Source organism: Somniosus microcephalus, unplaced genomic scaffold (assembly GCF_052327205.1).
Source record: "Somniosus microcephalus isolate GS21.2 unplaced genomic scaffold, FLI_Smic_1.0 scaffold255, whole genome shotgun sequence".
In the NCBI taxonomy this organism is placed as follows: Eukaryota; Metazoa; Chordata; class Chondrichthyes; order Squaliformes; family Somniosidae; genus Somniosus; species Somniosus microcephalus.
In genome coordinates, this window is record NW_028225442.1 from 405,931 (window position 1) to 429,721 (window position 23,791).

The following is a 23,791-nucleotide window of genomic DNA, read 5'->3' on the forward strand; positions in this document are numbered from 1 at the left end:
GCGGTTAAGGTTACGTGGACCCCTCGTTCTCTCTGCCCATCCACAGTTCCCAACTTCTAACATCACCCCTGAACGGCCTCGCTCTGCGGTTAAGGTTACGTGGACCCCTCGTTCTCTCTGCCCATCCACAGTTCCTAACTTCTAACATCACCCCTGAACGGCCTCGCTCTGCGGTTAAGGTTACGTGGACCCCTCGTTCTCTCTGCCCATCCACAGTTCCTAACTTCTAACATCACCCCTGAACGGCCTCGCTCTGCGGTTAAGGTTACGTGGACCCCTCGTTCTCTCTGCCCATCCACAGTTCCTAACTTCTAACCATTTAGAACATTCTCTGATCGATCCTTTTTAGGTCCAACGTGAATGAGCTCATTTCTTTCTGAAGTGAGGGGAGTGCGACAAACTCGCTCAATCCACTCCAGGAGGGTGGGTTCTCCGGCGTTCTGAATGTTATTTAATATTGGTGTCGCGAGTCTAACGCCCTCGAACGTCTATGTGGACACGGTGTCAAGATGTAATGAGAGTGGGAGGAGGCTCCCGTGGAGTATAAACACAGCATAGACCACTAGAGCCGAATGGACTGTTTCTCTGCTGCAGTTTCGATGTAAATCTAATCTGCCCCGAACTGTCACAAACTCCAATCTCTGTGACTGTGACCATGGTGTGTAACCCTTCCTTGTCCATCATTCACCTTCCCACAGCATTCGATATAGTCTCATCTGGCATTCTTTTCCATGTCATGGCCTCCACTGTCCATCCCATAAAACTGATCCTCATGTGCTTCCTGTCCTAGCTCCCTGATCGCAGATCGCAAATCTCCAGCAATGGGTTAACTTTTGTCTTTCTATCAACACCTATATTGTAGGCCAATATTGAACCGATGATGCTGCTTCTGGTGCATAGTAACCGATTACTGTAGCGCCGGAGGCAGATTGGATTGTTTCAATATCTGCTTCTTGGGATTTGCTGGTGGATTGAAATCTCGGTGCCGAGATCGCCTCATCAGGCACCTCCATTGACGAGGCGAGGCTGCATCATAGACCCATAATATGATACAGCACAGGAGGTCATTCAGCCCATCAGGCACCTCCATTGACTGGGTGAGGCTGCATCATAGACCCATAATATGATACAGCACAGGAGGTCATTCAGCCCATCAGGCACCTCCATTGACTGGGCGAGGCTGCATCATAGACCCATAATATGATACAGCACAGGAGGTCATTCAGCCCATCAGGCACCTCCATTGACGAGGCGAGGCTGCATCATAGACCCATAATATGATACAGCACAGAAGGAGGTCATTCAGCCCATCAGGCACCTCCATTGACTGGGCGAGGCTGCATCATAGACCCATAATATGATACAGCACAGGAGGTCATTCAGCCTATCAGGCACCTCCATTGACGAGGCGAGGCTGCATCATAGACCCATAATATGACACAGCACAGAAGGTCATTCAGCCCATCAGGCACCTCCATTGACTGGGCGAGGCTACATCATAGACCCATAATATGATACAGCACAGGAGGTCATTCAGCCCATCACACCGGTGCTGACTCTTTGGAAGAGCGATCCCATTATTACCACTGCCCCCCTCTTTCCCCATAGCCCTGTAAAAGTTTTCCCTTCAAGTATTTATCCAATTCCCTTTTCAATGTTACAACAGAATCTGCTTCCTCCACCCTTTCGGGCAATGCATTCCAGATCTCACTAACTCGCTGTGTAACACAATGTTACCTCACCACCCTTTCGGACAATGCATTCCAGATCACACTAACTCGCTGTGTAACACAATGTTACCTCACCACCCTTTCGGGCAATGCATTCCAGATCACACTAACTCGCTGTGTAACACAATGTTACCTCACCACCCTTTCGGACAATGCATTCCAGATCTCACTAACTCGCTGTGGAACACAATGTTACCTCACCACCCTTTCGGACAATGCATTCCAGATCTCACTAACTCGCTGTGTAACACAATGTTTCCTCACCACCCTTTCGGGCAATGCATTCCAGATCACACTAACTCGCTGTGTAACACAATGTTACCTCACCACCCTTTCGGACAATGCATTCCAGATCACACTAACTCGCTGTGTAACATAATGTTACCTCACCACCCTTTCGGGCAATGCATTCCAGATCTCACTAACTCGCTGTGTAACACAATGTTACCTCACCACCCTTTCGGACAATGCATTCCAGATCTCACTAACTCGCTGTGTAACACAATGTTACCTCACCACCCTTTCGGGCAATGCATTCCCGATCTCACTAACTCGCTGTGTAACACAATGTTACCTCACCACCCTTTCGGACAATGCATTCCAGATCTCACTAACTCACTGTGTAACACAATGTTACCTCACCACCCTTTCGGACAATGCATTCCCGATCTCACTAACTCGCTGTGTAACACAATGTTACCTCACCACCCTTTCGGACAATGCATTCCAGATCTCACTAACTCGCTGTGTAACACAATGTTACCTCACCTCACCTGTGGCTCTTTTTCCACTCACTTTAAATCTGCGTCGTCTGGTTACTGACCCCTTCTGCCAATGGAAACAGTTTCTCCTTATTTACTCATCAAAACCAATCATGAGTTTCAACAGCTCTATAAAATCTTCATTTAACCAACTCTGCTCTAAAGAGAACAAACCAGCCTCTCCCCAGAACTGAAGTCCCTGATCCTTATTACAATTCTCTCAAATCTCTTCTGCACCATCTCCAAGGCCTTGATATCCTCCCTAAAGTGTGGTGGCCAGAATTGAAAACCAGACTCCAGCTGAGGCCTAACCAGTCTGTTATAACAGTTTAACATCACTTCCTTGCTGTTATTCGCTATTCCTCCTGTAATAAAGCCGAGGACATCGCTCATGGTGTCAGCACTTGACTAATGAGCACTGTAGGAGGCGAGGACATTCACCACTGCTCCACTAATATTAACAGTGGGGTCACTTTAAGCAGATTGGTGACACAATATCTTTAGGGGTCTTACAATATCTGGAAACCTCTTAAATACATAACTGGTTTGATCTGACTGCTGTTTTACAATTATAATTCTCCACGTGTGCACGTGTCCCGCTGTGTGTCTAACAAACTCTCAGTCAGCGTCCTTCCCTTTCCCCACTGGGGAAATGTGAAAGTGATTCAGTCCCGGATCAGTAATTTCTCCAAACTTAAGTTGATGTTATTCGCCGGCATTAAGTTATAACCCAATTTGAGACCTTGTAAGATGGAGTTTTCTGCTGTTTGACACACGCAGACTCTGGTATAATAAACACACGACAACAACAGCAGCACCGTAGGGAATCAAGCTGAATACAGAAAGTACAGAGGAGAAATCAAAAACAAACTAAGAGGGGCACGGAAAAACTGAGGAAAGATTAGTGGGAATAGAATAGGGAACATTAAAATCTTTCTTAAACATGTAAAGCCTAAAAGGAGAGTCAATGGAAAGGTGCGATGATTAAGGAGCAAAAGCGCAATCTTCTGGTGGATGCAGTGGGCATGGCTGAGGTACTGAATGAGTACTTTGCATCTGCCTTCACTAAAGAAGAGGATGCTGCCAATGTTACAGTGAAGGAGAGGGTGGTAGTGAAATTGGACAGGATATAAATAGACCAAGAGGATGTAGTGAAACAGTTGACAGCGCTCAAAGTGGAAGTGTCATGGTCTGGATGGGATACATCCTGGGTTACTGAGAGAAGGAAGGCTCTGGCCACAATCTTTGAATCCTCCTTGGATAGGGGAGTGGTGCCACAGGACTGGGGATTTGCAAATGTTACCCCCTCGTTTAAAAATGGAGCATGTGGTAAACCAATGAACGACAGGCGAATCAGTCTGGCGCCGGTGTTCAGGAACCTTCTGGAGATAAATCAATGAGAACCTGCTAAGATATCATCCCTCCTTACAGCAGTAATTGACTCCTTGATTAATATTGCAACACCCACTCCTCTTTTACACCCCTGTCTTGTCTGAAGATTCTATACCCTGGAATACTGAGCTGCCAGTCCTGCCCCTCCCTCAACCATGTCTCTGTGATAACAATATCATACTCCCATGTGTTCATCAACACCTTGAATTCATCTGCTTTACTCGCAAGACTCCTTGCATTAAAATAAATGCCATCCAGCCTTGCCATGCTCCCTTGTGCCGTTACATATTTGCTCTGCCTTGCAGGCTGACCTGTTTTTTCCTCTATATTTGGCTGTGCATCACCCTCTACTGTAGCTCCACTCTGTATCCCATCCCCCTGCCAAGTTAGTTTAAACTCCCAACAGTACCAGCAAACCTCCCTGCAAGGATGTTGGTCCCGTTCCGGTTCAGGTGCAAACCGTCCGACTTGTACAGGTCCCACCTTCCCCAGAAGCAGAGCCAGTGATCCAGGAAACTAAAGCCCTCCCTCCTGCACCAACTCTTCAGCCATGCATTCATCTGCTCCATCCACCTATTCCTATAATAATCACTACCACGTGGCACTGGGAGCAATCCAGAGATTACAACCTTTGAGGTCCTGCTTTTTAATCTGCTACCTAGCTCCCTAAATTCTTGTTGCAGGACCTCATCCCGCTTTCTACCCATGACCTTGGTACCAATGTGAACCACGACCTCTGACTGTTCGCCCTCCCCCTTCAGAATGCCCTACAGCCGTGCAGTGACATCCCTGACCCTGGCACCAGGGAGGCAACATACCATCCTGGAGTCACATCTGCAGCCACAGAAACGTCTATCTGTTCCCCTTACGATAGAATCCTCTATCACTATTGCTCTCCCACTCTTTTTGCTCCCCTCCTGTGCAGCTGAGCCACTCGTAGTGCCACGGACTGGGCTCTTGCTGCATTCCCCTCAGAAAGCATCTCCCCCAGCAGTATCCAAAACGGAAAATCTGTTGGAGAGAGAGATGGACCCAGGGGACTCCTGCACTGCCTTCCTAGTTCTTTTACTCTGTCTGGCAGTCACCCATTTCCTGTCTGCCTGTGCATTCTTTACCTGTGGTGTGACGACCTCGTTAGACAAGCTATCCATGAAGAACTCAGCTTTGCGGATGCTCCACAGTGACTCCAGCCGCAGCTCCAAAACGCAGATTGCGAGTAGCTGCAGCCACTTCCTGCACACATGTTCGCCCTGGACACCAAAAGTGTCCCTGACCTCCCACATAGCACAGGAGGAGCACTCCACACTGCTGAGCTGCTCTGCCAAGTCCTACCCTTAATTTACACCTTTTAAATATTAAATACACTAGGGACCTTACTTCCCTTTAAACACTACTTACGCTAAACTAGAGACCTTACTTTTACTTTAATGACTGGACTGTAGAAATACTCACCAGGTCCTACTTACCAATCAGCTCCTTCCCTGGTTGTGATGTCACGTCAGCGGTTTTGCAGTTGTAGTTTGGCTGCTGCCGCTCTCAGATTCTTTCCTGCAGTCCTGTGACGTCACTCCTTGATTTTGCTGTTCTTTTGGAATTCGCCGGATATGTATCGGCCTCCTCACTGCTGCCAACTCCTCGCAGGTCCGCGTTGTCCTCCCGCTGTTCAGCGAACGAGGCCCGACCAGAGCGGACCTGCGAGCGAGCAGCTGAGGAGTTTCAAAAACCAGCAGCAGTTGGGGAGCAGCGGCTGATTCAGCGAACGAGGCCCGACCAATTCAACAGCAGGGGAGAGAGGTAAAAAGTAATCAAATTGTGACGTCACCAGGAAGCAGGTAAGTGATTGGTTGGTGAGTATTTCTCTTTTTAAACTTTAACTCTGGTTTATAGTTTCTAAGGTCTCTCTAGTGTAGCAGGGACTGTTGGTAAACCAGTTAACTGTAGTGTAATTAGTGGGATTGATTAATTAATTGAATTTTAAATTAAATCAAAGGGTAAGTCATGGCAGGACAGCCGGGCCCCGTGATATGCTCCTCCTGCAGTATGTGGGAACTCAGGGACACTTCCTGTGTCCCTGACAACTACATGTACAGGAAGTGTATCCAGCTGCAGCTACTGACAGACCGCATTGCAGCGCTGGAGCTGCGACTGGATACATACTGGAGCGTTCATGATGCTCAGGACATCGTGAATAGCACATTTACGGAGTTGGACACACCGCAGGTAGAGGTTGGACAGGAAGAAAGGGAACGGGTGACCAACAGGCAGAGTACTAGGCGCAGGCAGGTAGTGCAGGGGTCCCCTGTGGACATCCCCTTCTCCAACAGATACACCACTTTGAGTGCTGTTGGGGGGGGGGGGGATGGCTTATCAGAGGAAGGCAGCAGCAGCCAACTTCCTGGCACCAGGGGTGGCTCTGCTGCACAGAATGGGAGGAAAAAGGGTAGAGCTATAGTAATAGGGGATTCAATTGTAAGGGGAATAGATAGGCATTTCTGCGGCCGCCAACGAGACTCCAGGATGGTGTGTTGCCTCTCTGGTGCAAGGATGTCTCCGAGTGGCTGCAGAACATCTTGGAAGGGGAGGGTGAACAGCCAGTTGTCGTGGTGCATGTAGGCACCAACGATATAGGTTAAAAGCGGAATATAGGGAGTTAGGAGATAAATTTAAAAACAGGACCTCAAAAGGTAGTAATCTCAGGATTGCTACCAGTGCCACGTGCTAGTCAGAGTAGATATAGAAGGATACTTCAGATGAATATGTGGCTAGAGAAATGGTGCCAGGGGGAGGGATTCAAGTTCCTGGGACATTGGAACCGGTTCTGGGGGAGGTGGGACCAGTTCAAACCGGACGGTTTGCACCTGGGCAGGGCTGGGACTGATGTCCATGGGGGAGTGTTTGCTAGTGCTGTGGGGGAGGGTTTAAACTAAAATGGCAGGGGGTTGGGAACCTGAGCAGGGAGACAGAGGAAAGGGAAACAAGGATAAAAGCAAAAGATAGGAAGGAGAAAAACACAAGTGGCAGTCAGAGAAATCAACGGTTTAAATCAAACATGGCCACAGTAAATAATAATTCTAATAGGTCTAAGAGCGTTAAAAAAACCAGCCTGAAGGCTTTGTGTCTTAATGCGAGGAGCATTTGTAATAAGGTGGATGAATTGGCTGCACAAATAGAAGTAAACAAATACGATTTGGTTGGGATTACAGAAACGTGGCTCAAGGATGGCCAGGACTGGGAACTCAACATCCAGGGGTATTCGATATTCAGGAAAGATAGGCAAAAAGGAAAGGGAGGTGGGGTAGCATTACTGGTTAAAGAAGGGATTAACACAATTGTAATGAAGGATATTAGCTCTGATGAGGTGGAATCTGTATGGGTAGAATTGAGAAATACTAAGGGGAAAAAAACGTTAGTGGGAGTGGTTTATAGACCTCCAAACAGTAAGGCGGAGGTTGGGGATGGCATTAAAAGGGAAATTAAAGAAGCGTGCAATAAGGGCACAGCAGTCATCATGGGTGACTTTAATCTACATATAGATTGGGCCAACCAAATTAGTAACAATACTGTGGAGGAGGAATTCCTGGCGTGTTTACGGGATGGTTTCCTGGACCAATATGTCGAGGAACAAACCAGAGATCAGGCCATCTTAGACTGGGTATTATGTAACGAGAAAGGATTAATTAGCAATCTTGTTGTACGAGGCCCCTTGGGTCGGAGCGATCATAATATGATCGAATTCTTCATTAAGATGGAGAATGAAGTAGTTGACTCGGAGACTAGGGTCCTCAATTTAAATAAAGGAAACTACGATGGTCTGAGGAGCGAGTTGGGTAGGATTGATTGGGGAATGGCGCTCAAAGGGTTGACGGTGGATAGGCAATGGCAAACAAAGACCGAATGGACGAACTACAGAATTTGTTCATCCCAGTTTGGCATAAAAATAAAAAAGTGACCCAACCGTGGCTAACAAGGGAAATTAGGGATAGCACAAGGTCCAAGGAGAGGGCATATAAATTGGCCAGAAAAAGCAATAATCTTGAGGATTGGGAGCAGTTTAGGATTCAACAAAGGGATTAATTAAGAAAGGGAAAATAGAATATGAGAGTAAGCTTGCAGGGAACATAAAAACTGACTGTAAAAGCTTTTATAGATATGTGAAGAGAAAAAGATTGGTGAAGTCAAGCGTAGGTCCCTTGCAGTCAGAATCGGGGGAATTTATAATGGGGAACAAAGAAATGGCAGACCAACTAAATACATATTTTGGTTCTGTCTTCACAAAGGAGGACACAAATAACCTCCCAGAGATGCCAAGAAACATAGGGTCTGATGAAAGGGTGGAACTGAAAGAAATCAGTATTTGCAGGGAAATGGTGTTAGGAAAATTGATGGGACTGAAGGCCGATAAATCCCCAGGGCCTGATAATCTACATCCCAGGGTACTTAAGGAAGTGGCCCTAGAAATAGATGCATTGCTGGTCATCTTCCAGAACTCCATAGACTCTGGAACGGTACCCATGGATTGGCAGGTAGCTAATGTTACCCCACTATTCAAAAAAAGTGATAGAGAAAAGGCGGGGAATTATAAACTGGTAAAGTGGACATCGGTAGTGGGGAAAATGCTGGAGTCCATTCTAAAAGATGTAATAGCAGAGCACTTGGAAAGCAGTGACTGGATCGGACAAAATCAACATGGATTTACAAAAGGTAAATCATGCTTGACTAATCTACTGGAATTTTTTTTGAGGATGTAACAGGTAAAATAGATAAGGGAGAACCAGTGGATGTGGTGTATTTGGACTTTCAGAAGGCTTTCGATAAGGTCCCGCATAAGAGATTAGCGTGCAAAATTAAGGCACATGGGATTGGGGGCAAGGTATTGACTTGGATAGAGAACTGGTTGGCAGAGAGAAAGCAAAGAGTTGGAATAAACGGGTCGTTTTCCGAGTGGCAGGCAGTGACTAGTGGGGTACCGCAAGGATCGGTCCTAGGACCCCAGCTGTTCACAATATATATTAATGATCTGGACGAGGGAATTGGATGTAATATCTCCAAATTTGCAAACGACACAAAGCAGGGTAGGAGGGTATGCTGTGAGGAGGATGTCGTGAAACTCCAGCACGATTTGGACAGGTTGGGTGATTGGGCAGAAACATGGCAAATGCACTATAATGTGGATAAATGTGAGGTTATCCACTTTGGTGGCAAAAACAGGAAGGCAGATTATTTTAATGGCAATAGATTGGGAGAAGGGGAAGTGCAAAGAGACCTGGGTGTTCTTGTGCACCAGTCACTGAAGGTGAGCATGCAGGTGCAGCAGGCGGTTAAGAAGGCAAATGGTATGTTGGCCTTCGTAGCCAAAGGGTTCGAGTACAAGAACAAGGATGTCCTGCTGCAGTTGTACAGGGCCTTGGTGAGACCACACCTTGAGTATTGTGTGCAGTTTTGGTCGCCTTACCTGAGGAAGGATGTTCTTGCCATGGAAGGAGTGCAGTGAAGATTCACCAGGCTGATACCTGGGGTGGCAGGAATGACGTATGAGGAGAGATTGTGTCGATTGGGCTTATACTCACTGGAGTTTAGAAGATTGAGAGGGGATCTCATTGAAACTTATAAAATTCTGTCAGGCCTGGACAGACTAGATGCAGGAAGGATGTTTCTGATGGCCGGGGAATCCAGAACCAGGGGTCATAGTCTAAGGATAAGGGGTAAGCCATTTAGGACTGAAATGAGGAGGAATTTCTTCACCCAGAGAGTGGTGAACCTGTGGAATTCCCTGCCACAGAAGGCAGTGGAGGCCAATTCATTAAATATATTCAAGCAGGAGTTGAATATATTTCTTAAGGCTAAAGGGATATGGGGAGAAGGCAAGGACAGGGTACTGAAATTGGATGATCAGCCATGATCTCATTGAATGGCGGAGCAGGCTCGAGGGGCTGAATGGCCTGCTCCTATCTTCTATGTTTCTATGTATTTATGCCTCCTCGCTGCTGCTGCCAACTCCTCGCAGGTTCTCTTTAGAGCAGAAAATGTTAATTGGGAGATTTAATAGAGGTGCTCAAAATCATGAAGGTGTTTCCATAGAGTAAATAAGGAGCAACTGTACCCACTGACAGAAGGGTCGGTAAACAGAGGAGACGGATTTAATGTAATTGACAAAACGCCAGAGGTGAGGTAAGATAAGATTGTTTTTAGGCATCGTGTTATGATCTGGAATGCAATGTCTGAATGAGTGATCGGAGCAGAGACAATAGTAACTTTTAAACCTGAATTAGTGAAATACACGAAGGGGAGAACATTAGCAGTGCTCTGGGCACAGAGCAGGGGAGTGGGACACATTGGCCTGCTCTTTCAAAGAGCCGGTACAGGCCCGCTGGGCTAAATGGCCTCATTCTGTGCTGTCTGGTTCCCAGTTTCTATGGTATCAACCTCTAACTCTTTGTTCCTAAGCGTGTAAACGATAAATGTACCTGAATGCTATTTACAGAAGCAGACCTTCAGCGTCTGAAATTGCATTGGGAAGTTTAATTCTGTTAACCAGCAAACGATGACCGAAAATTGATAAAAAAGGGAGAAAATCGACTGAGTGTACCAGCAAGAAACATTTAAAAATTGTAGGAGCTTCTGAAAGTAAGTAAACATGGAGAGTAGCAAAAGTAAACATTGGTCCCTTAGAGGCTGAGACAGGAGAAATTATAATGGGAAATGAGGAAATGGCAGATTTTAAACAAATATTTTGTATCGGTCTTCACAGCAGAAAACACAAATAACGCACCAAAAATAGCAGGGAACCAAGGGACTAATGAAAGGACTGACATCAATTACTTTAAGTTCCTTAGAGGAAAAAAAGTACTTGAGAAACTAATGGGACTAAAATCTGACAAATCCCCAGGACCGGACGGCCTACATCCTAGGGTTCTACAAGAGGTGGCTGAAGAGAGAGTGGATGCATTGGTTGTGATCTTCCAAAATCCCCTAGATTCTGGAACAGTCCCAGTGGATTAGAAGGTAGAAAAAGTAACCCCGCTATTCTAGGAAGGGGGAAGAGAGAAAGCAGGGAACTACAGGCCAGTGAGCCTGGCGTCAGGAAAATGCTGGAATCCATTATTAAGGGAGGGGTAAGAGGGCACTTAGAAAATCATATGATCAGGCGCAGTCAACATGGTTTTATGAAAGAGAAATCATGCTATTAGTGTTTTTTGAGGATGCAACTAGCTGGATAGATAATGGGGAACTGGTGGATGTAAAATATTTGGATTGCCAAAAATAAATCAAAAAAGGTGACTCAACCGTGGCTAACAAGGGAAATTAGGGATAGCGTAAGATCCAAGGAGAGGACATATAAATTGGCCAGAAAAAGCAGTAAACCCAAGGATTGGGAGCAGTTTAGGATTCAGCAAAGGAGGACAAAGGGATTAATTAAGAGGGGGAAAATAGAATGAGTAAGTTTGCAGGGAACATAAAAACTGGCTGTAAAAGCTTTTATAGATATGTAAAGAGAAAAAGATTGGTGAAGTCAAGCGTAGGTCCCTTGCATTCAGAATCGGGGGAATTTATAATGGGGAACAAAGAAATGGCAGACCAATTAAATACATACTTTGGTTCTGTCTTCACAAAGGAGGACAAATAACCTCCCAGAGATGTCAGGGAACATAGGGTCTGATGAGAGGGAGGAACTGAAAGAAATCGGTATTTGTAGGGAAATTGTGTTAGGGAAACTGAAGGGATTGAAGGCCGATAAATCCCCAGGTCCTGATAATCTACATCCTAGGGTACTTAAGGAAGTGGCCCCAGAAATAGTAGATGCATTGCTGGTCATCTTCCAGAACTCAATAGACTCTGGAATAGTTCCCATGGACTGGAGGGTCGCTAATGTTACCCCACTATTCAAAAAAGGTGGTAGAGAGAAAACAGGGAATTATAGACCGGTAAGCCTGATATCGGTAGTGGGGAAAATGCTAGAATCCATTACAAAAGATGTAACAGCAGAGCACTTGGAAAACAGTGATATGATTGGACAGTCAACATGGACTTACAAAAGGTAAAACGTGCTTGACTAATCTACTGGAATTTTTTGAGGATGTAACTGGTAGAATAGATAAGGGAGAACCAGTGGATGTGGTGTATTTGGACTTTCAGAAGGCTTTCGATAAGGTCCCACATGAGAGATTAGCATGTAAAGTTAAGGCACATGGGATTGGGGGCAAGGTACTGACTTGGATAAAGAACTGGTTGGCAGACAGGAAGCAAAAGAGTTGGAATAAACGGCTCTTTTTCCGAGTGGCAGGCAGTGACTAGTGGGGTACCGCAGGGATCGGTCCTAGAACCCCAGCTATTCATATATATATATATAAATGATCTAGACGAGGGAACTAGATGTAATATCTCCAAATTTGCAGACGACACAAAGCTGGGTAGGCGTGTGTGCTGTGAGGAGGATGCCGAGAAACTCCAGTATGATTTGGACAGGTTGGGCGATTGGGCAGAAGCATGGTAGATGCAGTATAATGTGTATAAATGCGAGGTTATCCACTTTGGTGGCAAAAACAGGAAAGCAGATTATCTGAATGGCAATAGATTGGGAGAAGGGGAAGTGCAAAGAGACCTGGGTGTTCTTGTGCACCAGTCGCTGAAGGTAAGCATGCAGGTGCAGCAGGCGGTTAAGGCGGCAAATGGTATGTTGGCCTTCGTAGCGATAGGGTTTGAGTACAGGAACAAGGGTGTCCTGCTGCAGTTGTACAGGGCCTTGGTGAGACCACATCATGAGTATTGTGTGCAGTTTTGGTCACCTTATCTGAGGAAGGATGTTCTTGCCATGGAGGGAGTGCAGCAAAGATTCACCAGACTGATACCTGGGATGGCAGGAATGACGTATGAGAAGAGATTGGGTCGATTGGGCTTATACTCGCTGGAGTTTAGAAGAATGAGAGGGGATCTCATTGAAACTTATAAAATTCTAACAGGACTAGACAGACTACATGCTGGAAGGATGTTCCTGATGGTCAGCGGGTCCAGAACCAGGGTTCACAGTCTAAGGATAAGGAGTAAGCCATTTAGGATAGAGATGGAGGAATTTCTTCACCCAGAGAGTGGTGAACCTGTGGAATTCTCTACCGCAGAAGGCAGTGGAGGCCAATTCATTAAATATATTCAAGAAGGAGTTGGATATATTTCTTAAGGCTAAAGGGATCAAGGGATATGGGGAGAAGGCAAGGACAGGGTACTGAATTTGGATGATCAGCCATGATCTCATTGAATGGTGGAGCAGGCTCGAGGGGCCGAATGGCCTACTCCTGCTCCTATCTTCTATGTTTCTAAGAGGCATTTGATAAGGTGCCACATAAAAGGCTGCTATGCAAGATAAGGACTCATGGGGTTGAGGGTAATATATTAGCTACAAGGACAGGTTGGAGAAGCTGGATTTGTTTTCATTAGAACAAAGGAGGTTGAGGGGTGATTTGATCGAGGTGTACAAGATTATGACGGGTTTGGATAGACTAGACAGGGAAAGGCTGTTCCACTAATGGATGGTACGAGGACTAGGGGACACAGATTTAAGGTTTTGGGCAAGAGATACAGGGGGCGAATGAGTGTAAAAACCTTTTTACACAGCGAGTGGTGAGGACCTGGAACTCGCTGCCGATGGAAGTGGAGACACTCAATGTTTTCAAGGGGAGACTGGATAGGCACTTGAGGGAAATAAACTTGCAGGGCTACGGGGATAGAGCGGGGGAATGGGACTGACTGGATTGCTCTACAGAGAGCCGGCACGGACTGGATGGGCCGAATGGCGGCCTTCTGTGCCATTATGACTATTAGCATTGATAGAGGATTGGTTAACTGACAGAAAACAGAGTGTAGGGATAAACAGGACATTTTCAGCTTGGCAGGCTAGTGGGGTGCCACAAGGATCAGTGCTGGGGCCTCTGCTATTTACAATCTATATTACTGACTTAGATGAAGGGACCGAGTGCAATGGATCCAAGTTTGCTGCTGATACAAAGCTAGGTGGGACAGTAAGCTATGGGGACACAGAGCCTGCAAAGGGATATGGGCAGTCTAAGTGTGCGGGCAGTAAGGTGACAGATGGAATATAATGTGGGGAAATGTGTGCGTATTCACTTTAGTAGGAAGAGTAGAAAAACAGAACCTTTTTTAAATGGTGAAAAATTATTAAATGTTAGTGTTCAGAGAGATTTAGGTGTTCTCGTACAGGAGACAAAGTTAGCATGCAGGTACAGCGAGCAATTGGGCAGGCTGATGGCATGTTGGCCTTTATTACAGGGGGTTGGAATACAACAGTGAGGAAGTCTTGCTACAATTGTACAGGGCTTTGGTGAGACAACACCGGAGTACCGTGCACAGTTCTGGTCTCACATCGATAAAGGATGGGATAAAGACAGTAGGGAGAAATCATCTTAGCTCCAAAAATAAAGTAAAAAAATCAGTTTGGATGGAGCCAAGAAACAGCAAGGGGCAGAAAACATTGGTTGGAGGTGTTTATAGGCCCCCCAAACTGTAGTTGTAATGTAGGGCGGCGTATAATTCAGGGAACTAGAGGTGCATGTAGCAAGGGTAATATATTAATCATGGGGGATTTTAAGCTATGTATAGATTGGGGAAACCAAATCTGCAGTAATAGTGTGGGGACATCATCTGAGTCAATGGGACTCTCTGACCTTTCTCCCCAGTCCATCTCCAGGACCAGTGTGTATCTGAGTCAATGGGACTCTCTCGGACCTTTCTCCCCAGTCCATCTCCAGGACCAGTGTGTATCTGAGTCAATGGGACTCTCTGACCTTTCTCCCCAGTCCATCTCCAGGACCAGTGTGTATCTGAGTCAATGGGACTCTCTCGGACCTTTCTCCCCAGTCCATCTCCAGGACCAGTGTGTATCTGAGTCAATGGGACTCTCTCTGACCTTTCTCCCCAGTCTATCTCCAGGACCAGTGTGTATCTGAGTCAATGGGACTCTCTGACCTTTCTCCCCAGTCCATCTCCAGGACCAGTGTGTATCTGAGTCAATGGGACTCTCTCTGACCTTTCTCCCCAGTCTATCTCCAGGACCAGTGTGTATCTGAGTCAATGGGACTCTCTGACCTTTCTCCCCGGTCCATCTCCAGGACCAGTGTGTACCTGAGTCAATGGGACTCTCTCTGACCTTTCTCCCCAGTCCATCTCCAGGACCAGTGTGTATCTGAGTCAATGGGACTCTCTCTGACCTTTCTCCCCAGTCCATCTCCAGGACCAGTGTGCATCTGAGTCAATGGCACTCTCTGTGACCTTTCTCCCCAGTCCATCTCCAGGACCAGTGTGTATCTGAGTCAATGGGACTCTGACCTTTCTCCCCAGTCTATCTCCAGGACCAGTGTGTATCTGAGTCAATGGGACTCTCTGACCTTTCTCCCCAGTCCATCTCCAGGACCAGTGTGTATCTGAGTCAATGGGTCTCTCTCTGACCTTTCTCCCCAGTCCATCTCCAGGACCAGTGTGTATCTGAGTCAATGGGTCTCTCTCTGACCTTTCTCCCCAGTCTATCTCCAGGACCAGTGTGTATCTGAGTCAATGGGACTCTCTCTGACCTTTCTCCCCAGTCCATCTCCAGGACCAGTGTGTATCGGAGTCAATGGGACTCTCTCTGACCTTTCTCCCCAGTCCATCTCCAGGGCCAGTGTGTATCTGAGTCAATAGGACTCTCTCTGACCTTTCTCCCCAGTCCATCTCTGGAAGCTCTTTGAATCGGAAGAGTTCTCTCCGGTTGGTGCTCTCACAATCCTGTGTTGGTTCACCTGCTGTCGTTCCTCAGTCTGCAATCCCGGTTTACTCTCAGCTGTGAACCTCTCTCAATCACTCAGTCTTTCACCGGGAGATCTAATTATGGCAGGACAGAAAATAACAATATCAACAGTGTGAAGTAATGTAATATAGACATTTCTTCCGCTTCATAAAAATAAAAGTTTGGGTCCGAGTGCTTCTGTCTGATGTTCTCCCTTTTCTCAGAGCCCCGCCACGCCCGCCTGGGCTTCCAGCAAATCACCAAAGTTCTGGATAGAAATGTACAATTTCCCGGTGCTTTAGGCAAACCGAAGCTGGGGCAATCTTTCCCAGGTAACACACTGACTGATCTCACTGGGCCCATCCTCCCCGGGTTACACACTGTCTGATCTCACTGGGCCCATCCTCCCCGGGTTACACACTGTCTGATCTCACTGGGCCGACCCTCCCCGGGTTACACACTGTCTGATCTCACTGGGCCCATCCTCCCCGGGTTACACACTGTCTGATCTCACTGGGCCCATCCTCCCCGGGTTACACACTGTCTGATCTCACTGGGCCCATCCCCCCCGGGTTACACACTGTCTGATCTCACTGGGCCCATCCTCCCCAGGTTACACACTGTCTGATCTCACTGGGCCGACCCTCCCCAGGTTACACACTGTCTGATCTCACTGGGCCCATCCTCCCCGGGTTACACACTGTCTGATCTCACTGGGCCCACCCTCCCCGGGTTACACACTGTCTGATCTCACTGGGCCCATCCTCCCCGGGTTACACACTGACTGATCTCACTGGGCCCATCCTCCCCGGGTTACACACTGTCTGATCTCACTGGGCCCATCCTCCCCGGGTTACACACTGTCTGATCTCACTGGGCCCACCCTCCCCGGGTTACACACTGTCTGATCTCACTGGGCCCATCCTCCCCGGGTTACACACTGACTGATCTCACTGGGCCCATCCTCCCCGGGTTACACACTGTCTGATCTCACTGGGCCCATCCTCCCCGGGTTACACACTGTCTGATCTCACTGGGCCCATCCTCCCCGGGTTACACACTGTCTGATCTCACTGGGCCCATCCTCCCCGGGTTACACACTGTCTGATCTCACTGGGCCCATCCTCCCCGGGTTACACACTGTCTGATCTCACCGGGCCCATCCTCCCCGGGTTACACACCGTCTGATCTCACTGGGCCCATCCTCCCCGGGTTACACACTGTCTGATCTCACTGGGCCCATCCTCCCCGGGTTACACACTGTCTGATCTCACTGGGCCCATCCTCCCCGGGTTACACACTGTCTGATCTCACTGGGCCCATCCTCCCCGGGTTACACACTGTCTGATCTCACTGGGCCCATCCTCCCCGGGTTACACACTGTCTGATCTCACTGGGCCCATCCTCCCCGGGTTACACACTGTCTGATCTCACTGGGCCCATCCTCCCCAGGTTACACACTGTCTGATCTCACTGGGCCCATCCTCCCCAGGTTACACACTGTCTGATCTCACTGGGCCCATCCTCCCCGGGTTATACACTGTCTGATCTCACTGGGCCCATCCTCCCCGGGTTACACACTGTCTGATCTCACTGGGCCCATCCTCCCCGGGTTACACACTGTCTGATCTCACTGGGCCCATCCTCCCCGGGTTACACACTGTCTGATCTCACTGGGCCCATCCTCCCCGGGTTACACACTGTCTGATCTCACTGGGCCCATCCTCCCCGGGTTACACACTGTCTGATCTCACTGGGCCCATCCTCCCCAGGTTACACACTGTCTGATCTCACTGGGCCCATCCTCCCCGGGTTACACACTGTCTGATCTCACTGGGCCCATCCTCCCCAGGTTACACACTGTCTGATCTCACTGGGCCCATCCTCCCCGTGTTACACACTGTCTGATCTCACTGGGCCCATCCTCCCCGGGTTACACAATCATAGAAACTTACTGCACAGAAGGCTGCCATTCGGCCCATCTTGTCCGAGCCGGCTGACAAAGATCTATCCACTCTAATCCCACTTTCCAGCACTTGGTCCATAGCCTGGTAGCTTACGGCACTTCAAGCAGTTTTTAAACGTGATGAGGTTCTCTGCCTCGACCACCCTTTCAGGCAGTGAGTTCCAGACCTCCACCACCCTCTGGGTGTAAAAAACTCACCTTAAAACCCCTCTAATCCTTTGACCATCTGCTTTAAATCTATGCCCCCTGGCTATTGATCTCTCCACTAAGGGAAATAGGTCTTTCCTATCCACTCTATCTGGGCCCCCAATAATTTGATACACCTCAATCGAGTCTCCCCTTGGCCTTCTCTGTTCCAGAGAAAACAACCCCAGCCTATCCAATCTTTCCACATAGCAAAAATTCCCCAGCCCAGGCAAAATCCCCGTAAGTCTCCTCTGCACCCTCTGGTGCAATCACATCCTTCCTGTAATGTGGTGACCAGAACTGCACGCAATATTCTGGCTGCGGTCTAGCCATACAGTTCACTCATTACCTCCCAGCTCTTATATTCTATGCCTCGGCTAGTAAAGACTTTTCTCCCCAGTCCATCCACTAGACGGTGCAGAGCAGATGTAATTTTTTTCACCCAGAGGGTGGTGGGGGTCTGGAACTCACTGCCTGAAAGGGTGGTAGAGGCAGAGACCCTCAGCACATTTAAAAAGTACTTGGGTGTACACTTGAAGAGCCGTAACCTACAGGGCTGTGGAGCAAGAGTCTGCAGGACAAGTTCATGGAATCCATTCGGGACAGTTTCCTGGAACAAAATGTCATGGAACCAACAATGTTAGAACTTGTATTGTGTAATAAGACAGGGTTAATTAGCAACCTCATAGTAAAGGATCCAGTGGGGCAGAGTGATCATAATATGTTAGAACTTCACATTAATTTTGAGAGAGTGACTTGCCTAAGTCCGAAACTAGTGTCTTAAACTTAAATAAAGCCAATTACATAGGTGTGAGGGGCGAGTTGGCTGAGGTAGATTGGAAAAATAGATTAAAAAGGTATGGCGGTAGATAAGCAGTGGCTAGCATTTAAAGAAATATTTCATAATTCTCAACTAAAATACATTCCATTGAGAAACAAAAACTCCACGGGAAGTGATCCAACCATGGCTAACTAAAGGTAAGGATAGCATTAGATTGACAGAAGCTTATAATGTTGCAAAGAATAATAGTAAGCCTGAGGATTGAGAGAGTTTCAGAAACCAGCAAAGAGTGACCAAAAATTGATAAAAAAGGGGAAAAAATGCAATGACAGAAAACGAGCAAGAAATCTAAAAGCAGATTGTAAGGTTTGCTACAAGTATGTAGGAAGGAAGAGAGTAGCAAAAGTAAACATTGGTCCCTTAGAGGCTGAGACAGGAGAAATGATTGTGGGGAATAAGGAAATGGCAGAAACGTTAAACAAATATTTTGTATCTGTCTTCACAGTAGAAGACACAAAAAGCATATCAAAAATGGTGGGGAACCAAGGGTCTAATGAGGGTGAGGAACTTAACGTAATTCATATGAGTAGCGAAAAAGTACTTGAGAAACTAATAGGACTGAAAACCGACAAATCCCCTGGACCCGACGGCCTACATCCTAGGGTTGTAAAAGAGGTGGCTGAAGAGATAGTGGACGCATTGGTTTTGATCTTCCAAAATTCCCTAGATTCTGGAATGGTCCCAGCGGATTGGAAGGTCGCAAATGTAACACTGCTATTCAAGAAAGGAGGGAGAGGAAAAACAGGGAACGACAGGCCAGTTAGCCCGACATCAGTCATTCGGAAAACACTGGAATCCATTGTTAAGGAAGTGGTATCCAGGCACTTAGAAAAATCATAACATGATTAGGCACAGTCAACATGGTTTTATGAAAGGGAAATAGTGTTTGACAAATTTAGAGTTTTTTGATGATGTTACTAGCAGGGTAGATAAAGGGGAACCAGTGGATGTAGTATATTTAGATTTCCAAAAGGCAGTCAATAAGGTGTCACATAAAAGGTTATTGCACAAGATTAGGGCTCATGGGGTTGGGGTAATACAGTAGCATGGATCAAGGATTGGTTACCAGACAGAAAACAGAGTAGGGATAAACGGATCTTTTTCAGGTTGGCAGGCTGTAACTAGTGGGGTGCCGCAAGGATCAGTGTTGGGGCCTCAGCTATTTACAATCTATATTAATGACCTAGATGAAGGGACAATGTGTAATGTATCCAAGTTTGCTGACAATACAAATCTAGGTGGGACGGTAAGGAGAACAAAGACTCTGCAAAGGGATATAGATAAGACTGAGTGGGCAGTAAGGTGGCAGATGGAGTGTAATGTGGGGAAATGTGAGGTTATTCACTTTGGTAGGAAGAATAGAAAAACAGAATATTTTTTAAATGGTGAGAAACTTTCAAATGTTGGTGTTGAGAGAGATTTGGGTGTCCTCGTGCAAGAAACACAGAAAGCTAGCGTGCAGGTACAGCAAGCAATAAGGAAGGCAAGTGACATATTGGCGTTTATTGCAAGGGGGTTGGAGTATAAGAGTAAGGAAGTCTTGCTCCAATTGTACAGGGCCTTGGTCAGACCACACCTGGAGTACTGTGCACAGTTTTAGTCTCCTTATCTAAGGAAGGATATAATTGCCTTGGAGGCGGTGCAACGAAGGTTCACTAGATTGATTCCTGGGATGAGAGGGCTGTCCTATGAGGAGAGATTGTGTAGAATGGGACGATACTCTCTGGAGTTTAGAAGAATGCGAGGTGATCTCATTGAAACATGCAAGATTCTGAAGGGGATTGACAGGGTAGATGCCAAGAGGTTGTTTCCCCAGGCTGGAGTGTCTAGAACTAGGGGGCATAGTCTCACAACGTGGACCACTTTCCAGCCTCGGGAGCCTACTGTCAACAAGGACAGACGTCGATGACGAAGTCCAACACCGCCATCAGTGTGCCAGTACAGCCTTCGGTCGCCTGAGGAAGAGAGTGTTTGAAGACCAGGACCACAAACCCAGCACGAAGCTCATGGTCTACAGAGCAGCAGTGATACCCGCCCTGCTGTATGCCTCAGAGACATGGACCATGTACAGCAGGCACCTCAAAGCACTGGAGAGGTACCACCAACGCTGCCTCCGCAAGATCCTGCAAATCTATTGGCAGGATAGACGCACCAACGTTGGTGTTCTCGCTCAGGCCAACATCCCCAGCATCGAAGCTTTGACCGCGCTCGATCAGCTCCGATGGACGGGTCCACATTGTCCACATGCCCGATACGAGACTCCCAAAACAAGCGCTCTACTCGGAGCTCCGACACGGCAAGAGAGCCCCAGGTGGGCAGAGGAAACGCTTCAAGGACACCCTCAAAAGACTCCTTGAAAAAGTGTAACATCCCCACTGACACCTGGGAATCCCTGGCCCAAGACCGCACAAAGTGGAGAAGAAGCATCCGGGAAGGCAGCAAACACCGAGTCTCCTCGCGGGAGCAATCGGAAGACAAACGCAGGCAGCGCAAGGAGCGCACGTCAACCCAAACACCCCACCCCCCAAAGAACCACCCCCCACAGCCCGCTCCCCCCCCACAGCCCGCTCCACCCCACCCCCTCACCCAAACACTCGCCCCCCACAGCCCGCTCCACCCAAAGAACCACCCCCCACCCAGGTGCCCGCTTCCAGCCCCCCGGGCCCGGCGCCCGCTTCGCCCCCAGGTTCCCAGAGATTGCCTGAGAGAGGCCGGCGCTGCTGTAAATGCCGGAGATTCTCTGATCCACACTCACCGCACCATCCGCCGCTCCTCAGTCCCGCCGCCATTTTATCTCCTGCCTCAAACCGGAGCCTCATCCGGGGACTGCGAGCAGCAACGAGCATGCGCACTGCGGCCACGCAGCCCGCGCTTAAAGTTCCTCACTGAGTCCGTCTCTTCTATTGGCTGCGACTCGTAGATTGACAGCTGCGCTCACCAATCGCAGCCCGCAACGCCTCGGGGCCCCGCCCACTGTGTTGAAAGACCGCCGCCAGCTCCGGGGTCACTGCCCCATGTCCGGCCAGTTATATGCCATTTGCGTGGAGCCTTTCCTGCGCCTCTTGCGGAAGAGGTTGGCGGGATTGGCTCTGCGAGGGCCGGGCGTGGAGGTGGTCCTCTCGGCTTACGCCGATGACGTGCTCCTCGTGGTCACGGATCCCGTTGACTTGCGGAGGATGCGGGAATGCCAGCAGATTTACTCGGACGCATCCTCCGCCAGGATCAACTGGGGGAAATGTTCTGGACTCCTGGTGGGTCAGTGGCAGGTGGACTCTCTGCCGGAGGAGTTCGGGCCCTTCGCCTGGAGTACAACGCACCTCCTCTACTTGGGAGTCTACCTCAGCCCGGCCGAGGACGCCTGGCCGGCGAACTGGCACGAGCTGGAGGCCAAAGTCGCCGCTCGCTTAGGACGCTGGACAGGATTGCTCCGAGTGTTGTCCTACAGGGGTCGGGCGTTGGTCATAAACCAACTGGTGGCCGCCATGTTGTGGTACCGGTTGGTTACTCTGATCCCCCCCCCTGCGTTTGTCGCCAAGATACAGAAGAAGCTCGTCGACTTCTTCTGGAACAACAGGAGACACTGGGTCGCTGCCGCGGTTCTGAGTCTCCCGCTTAGGGAGGGCGGTCAGGCGTTGGTGTGCCTCCGCACCCAGGCTGCGACTTTCCGTCTTCAGACGCTGCAGAGATACCTGTACGTCGAGAATCCTCCAAGATGGTGTGCGCTGGCGACGTATTTTTTCCGCCAGCTGCACGGCCTCAATTACGACACGCAGCTCCTGTTTTTGGAGGTGAGCGGCAGGCGTGAGAGCCTGCGGGAGCTGCCTGTCTTTTACCAGGAACTACTATGGGTTTGGAATCACGTCGCCTCCAGGCGGAGCTCTCCCCCGTCAGGAGCGGCGGCTGTCCTCCGGGAGCCGCTGTTCAGGAATCCGCACCTCCACGTCCGCGAGTTCGGGTGGCTGGCGGAGCGCAGGGCTGTGCCTGGCAGGGTGACTAGAGTCGGGGACCTACTCGATGGCAGAGGAGCGGGCTGGATGGCGCCAGAGGAGCTGGCGCGACGCATGTCGTGGGACGACATCCGGCTCGCGGTCAATGCCATCGGGGCGGTGAAAGCGATGTTGCCCCCCGGCGCCACGAGGTGTGTCGAGGCGGCTCGGGCACGTGGGGAGATCCCGTCCGAGCTTACTCCCGTTCGGACGGAATTCCTTATCGGCGCCTTGCCCCGAGACTCCCCTCGGGGATCGGCGCCTCACAACTTGAGCCGTCTCGAGGAAATACCCTCCGTGCTTTTTCATTCTGCGCGGAGGGGTTTCCTGTACGGGCTGCTCTTGCACACCTTCCACTTTGCCATCTTCGCCTGCCGTCCGGACACGCCGTGGCGTGCCGTTTTACCTCCGGACGGAGGCGGAGGTCCCCAATGGGGGGCTCTCTATGCGGGAGTCCTCCCCTGTTCTATCGGGGATTTGGCCTGGAGGGTGTTGCACAGAGCAGTTCCGTGCAATAGATTTTTAAGTAGGTTTACGGACTCCCAGACCGCCTGTTTGTTTTGCGGTCTGGAGGAGTCCGTCTTTCACGTTTACACGGGGTGTGAGAGGTTGCAGCCCCTCTTCCATTTTTTGAAGGGGCTGCTCCTCAAATTTTGGTTGCACTTCAGTCCCACGCTCCTGATCTACGGTCACCCCGTGCGGAGGGGAGCGGGAAGGTCGGAGGACCTCCTCGTGGGCCTGCTCCTGGGCCTGGCCAAGAAAGCCATTAATTGGTCCAGGCAGCGGGCGGTCGAGGGGGTCGTCCGGCCGGATTGCCTCCCTCTCTTCCGCGGCCACGTTCGCGGCCGGGTGGCCCTGGAGATGGAGCACGCGGTGTCCGCCGGCGAGCTCGAGCTCTTTCGAGACCGGTGGGCGCCGCGGGGACTGGAGTGCGTAGTTGGGTTAAACCACCAGATTTTAATTTAATGGGTTAAGTTTTGTTTTGGGGTTTATTGGATTGGGTGTATTTGTTTAATGTTTTTGTTTTATTGATTTAAACAAAAGAGGAGCTCCGGGGTCACGTGGCTCCTGATCGGCCGTTCAACCGCCTCAGCGCGCGGGTGAGGTCATAGCCCCGCCCACCCGCGAGCCCTTGTTGCCCAAGGTGCCGGCCGGCTGG

The 23,791-nt window shown here is 49.0% G+C and overlaps 1 pseudogene across 1 annotated transcript in view; it reads right to left on the reverse strand.

Moving 5' to 3' along the window:
- LOC147081975 (uncharacterized) overlaps positions 1-21,636 on the reverse strand; it is a 47,245-nt pseudogene extending 25,609 nt beyond the window's left edge. Inside the window, exons 1-2 of the transcript XR_015076345.1 lie at positions 21,402-21,636; positions 15,582-15,748 (exon numbers count right to left, since the gene is read on the reverse strand). The product of XR_015076345.1 is annotated as an uncharacterized LOC147081975 (transcript). The remainder of the gene's footprint in view (positions 1-15,581; positions 15,749-21,401) is intronic.
- Positions 21,637-23,791: the final 2,155 nt, after the last annotated feature.